Source organism: Marmota marmota, unplaced genomic scaffold (genome assembly GCF_001458135.2).
Source record: "Marmota marmota marmota unplaced genomic scaffold, marMar, whole genome shotgun sequence".
Taxonomy (NCBI): Eukaryota; Metazoa; Chordata; class Mammalia; order Rodentia; family Sciuridae; genus Marmota; species Marmota marmota.
Genome location: NW_026000211.1, coordinates 34,343,008 through 34,347,305, shown reverse-complemented (window position 1 = coordinate 34,347,305; position 4,298 = coordinate 34,343,008). Strand labels below are relative to the sequence as shown.

Below are 4,298 nucleotides of genomic sequence, written 5' to 3'. Positions count from 1 at the left end.
CTCAAAATTTTGATTACCAGAATGAAAGCACGTAAAAATAACCTTCTCTCTCCCCTCACATTCACTGCCCCTCTTGTAGTTAGTCCTTTTATCACTGTGACCAAAAGACCAAATAAGAGCAACTTAGAGGAGAAAAAGTTTATTTTGGCTCACATTTTCATAGATTCAATCCATGGATGGCCAATGCCATAGTTCTGGGCCCAAAGTAAGGCAAAATATCACAGCAGAGGGGCACTGCAGAGGAAAGTAGCTCAGAACACATAAGACAGGAAGCAGAGAAAGACCTCTGCTCACCAGGTACAAAATATAAACCCCAAAGGCACACCCCCACTGACCTACTTTCTCTAGCCACAACTCTGTCTACACTTACCAGTAAGCTAATCCATCAGTGGATAAACCCACTGATTAGATTATACCTCTCTTAATCTTAACATGTCATCTCTTAACATTCCCACATTATCTCATACATGAGCTGTAAGGGGGACACCTCATATCTAAACCGTAAAAACCCTAATCTGACTGCTCCATGCTTGCCAGCAGTCAAAGATACATGAACTTATACTTGGAAAATGCTCAAATGATTCATTCTTCAATGGGATAGCTGTAACCAGATAATAAAGAAAACCATTCCATTTGAAACAGCTGCCTTGTTTTCATTCATAGATAAGAAGCTATTGATTAACAACCTTCACCTATGTCTTTTTCTCATAGAGATGTGAATTAGTTACTGCAAGCCTTCAAATTTGAGCTTTCATGGTCCCACACCTGATATATTTCTGTGTATATTTTAAATTATTTCAGTACACATAGAGCCAGTGAAAAATTTTTAGAAACTAATTCTAATATTTGAACTTTTAGGCTTGAAAATGCATGGATTTTTAGCACACCATCAGCTATTTAGCTTTTGAATTCTTCTTTTTAAATGCAATATACAAACTCTATTTAACAAAAGTAACAGGTAATGTCAAACAGGCACTTATATTGAGAAAAACTGACTAGAAGAAATTTTATCTTAAACACCTTATAATAACCTACTTGCAATTGCATATAACTGAACTCTGTTTCTGTGAAATATACAGCTCATGCACAAGTATGGATGAATTATTTGTACATTTTGCAAGTATTCCCTGAATACTACCTTATATACACATATACATTAAATTTGTGAAATATTTAATTCATGATCCAGATATACTTTATTTTTGTTGGTTTTTGGAAGAGGTCGTCTAAAGAAAAGAATATGTAGTTCTGGCTCATGTAATGAACCCAGTCATGTAATGAACCCAGCCTAGACTCTGGTGGAGTCTCCTCCACTACTCTTCAGACATTTGATGAGTTTGGGGTACTCGTTTGGAAAGTTCTCTGGGTAACGTGACATGCCATTGCTCAGAATGCTTGTTGAAGTACTTGTCTACATAGTAGATCTGCTTATAGGCCATACTGCCAGGACTCAGTGGGAGGAAACAAGGCAGAAACCTAAGACTGCAGGAACTGGTGAAGCCTAATGCACCTCTGTTTCCAGCCAAGGCAACAACTGAACTAAAACCAATCCCGCTTTTAAATTCTTAAACAAAGAAAGAGGTATATATTGAGTATGTTTCCAAAATTGATGGATTCAGAGATGGCATTATTAGGACTTGCATAGTGATTCAACCCAATTCAATTCAATAGCCACTATTGAGATGATATCTTACAGTAGTTTGCAGGCTATTATGAAGACAAACAACAATAAGTTTTGGCGAGGATGTGGGGAAAAAGGTACACTCATACATTGATGGTGGGACTGCAAATTGGTGCAGCCAATATAGAAAGCAGTATGGAGATTCCTTGAAAATCTGGGAATGGAACCACCATTTGACCCAACTATCCCTCTCCTCGGACTATACCCAAAGGACTTAAAAAGAGCATACTACAGAGACACAGCCACATCAATGTTTATAGCAGCACAATTCACAATAGCTAAACTGTGGAGCCAACCTAGATGCCCTTCAGTAGATGAATGGATAAAAAAAATGTGGCATATATACACAATGGAATTTTACTCAGCAATAAAAGAGAATAAAATCATGGAGAACATAATGCTAAGTGAAGGTAGCCAATCCCCAAAAAAACAAATGCTGAGTGTTTTCTTTGATATAAGGAAGCTGACTCATAGTAGGGTAGGGAGGGGGAGCATGGGAGAAACAGATGAATTCTAAATAGAGAAGAGGGGTGAGAGGGAAAGGGAAAGGGCAGGGGATTAGCAAGGATGGTGGAATGTGATGAATATCATTATCCAAAGTACATGTATGAAGACACGAATTGGGTCTTAGAAGCTACTTACATAATTTATAGGTGAAGTATATTTAAAAACAAAGTGGGTGTCAAAGTACTTTATATACAAACAGAGATATGAAAAATTGCGGTGTATATGTGTAATAAGAATTTTAATGCAAAAAGTATATGTATAAAGACATGAATTGGTGTGGACATACTTTATATACAAAGATATGAAAAATTGTGCTCTATATGTGTAATAAGAATTGTAATGCATTTCTGTCATGTATTTAAAAAAATAAAATCAATTAAATAAAAACAAAACAAAAATAGCCACTATTGAGCCAGCACTATGTATACACACTTACTCAAGTGTTGCAAGAGATTAAAAAATAAAGATAATATGATTCTTACTTTAAAAAAATGTTTTTTTTTTACTAGTTGCACATGACAATACAATGATCTTGACATATCATACATTTGAATCAAACAGGGTATAATTTCTCATTTTTCTGAGTGTACTTGATTAACACTTTTGGCCTCTATAATTTTCTAGTATACCAGTAGTTTTACCACTTCAGATGACTTCTTATGAGCAATCATTACTCTATAAGCACTTTATGACCTATGAATTACCTTAACTTCATTATTTCTTTGTTTCTACTTATTTTGAATTTGGTCTTTTTTAGCTTTGTAAAATAAAAACTAACTTATGAGTTTGTAGCATTTCTGTCTAAATATTGCTTGAGCTATATTTAAGTTTTGATATGTTGTATTTTTCTTTTCATTTAATTATAAATAATTTTCACTTTGTTTTTAAATATACTTTAACTATAAATTATGTAAGTAGCTTCTAAATTTACAAAGATTTTTATATTTTCTAGGCAACTTTCAATCATTTATTTCTGAAGTTATTTCCTGTCATTTCTAGGGAACATAATCTGTATGATTAAATTATTTAAAATTTAATAAGATTTGTTTTGTTATTGTGTGGCCTGCTATAGTAAATGCTGAATGTGCACTAACGAATGCATTTTTACTATTGTTGGGTAGAATGTTGTATAAATGTGAATTAAATTGGGTTAACTCAAATGTACTGTATTATTTTTTTATATTCCTATTAATTTTATAGCTCTTATGAATATCAAGACAAAAGTGTTATAATCTCTAATTACAATTGTGAATTTGTCTATTTCTCCTCTTAGGTTAAGTCAATTTTGGCTTAATGTATTTTGAAGCTCTATTGTAAGATATATGCATATTTTGGATGTTTATGTCTTCCTGATGAATCAAACCCTTTAGGAAATGACAATCTTTGTTCCTGATAATATTCCTTATGCTGAAATCTACTTTGATATCAATTTAGCCATGCCAGCTTTCTTAAAATAAGTACTTGTATGAAATACATTCCCCCTCCAACTTTTTAGCTATTTGTATTTCCATTGGTATTCTGTTCATATTGTAGTGATTTTTGTTCTTTGTAGAAACCAAATAGTGAGTTTTTCATTTAAATTCAGTCTTATAGTCTATCTTTTAATAGGAGAATATGAATCATTGACACATAATGTGCTTATGGATATATAATTCTGTATTTAAATATATCATCTCCTTTGCTTTTTAATGATTTCATATGATTTTAATTCATTTTTATCTTTCCTGACATATTTTAGATCATGCCATTTATGTCTCCATATTATATGTACTATTGACTTATTACCTATAGCTCTTTGTTTTACATATTGGTTTCTCTAGAGTCTTTAACTGTCACAGACTACTTTCAATTCTTTATACTATTTGTTTATACTATAAAAACCATATACTTTAAGCTCCTCTTTTTCCCACCTTCTGTGATTTTGATTGTGTTTATATATTATAAACCCCATAATATATTTTTTTAAGGATCAAGTGCTTTTAAGCAAAATTAAAGGATGAGACCATGCATTTTTTAAAATAATTAACCACGTATTTACCAGTTTCACACCTCTTATTTTCTTAGCATAATTCTAAAAGCATTTTCTTCTCTTATATTCTTTTGCCTGAAC

At 32.4% G+C, this 4,298-nt stretch overlaps 1 pseudogene; it reads right to left on the bottom strand.

Annotated features, from left to right (window-relative positions):
• Positions 1-893: 893 nt before the first annotated feature.
• Positions 894-1,439, bottom strand: LOC107142581 (annotated as a pseudogene).
• Between the last annotated feature and the right edge of the window lie 2,859 nt (positions 1,440-4,298).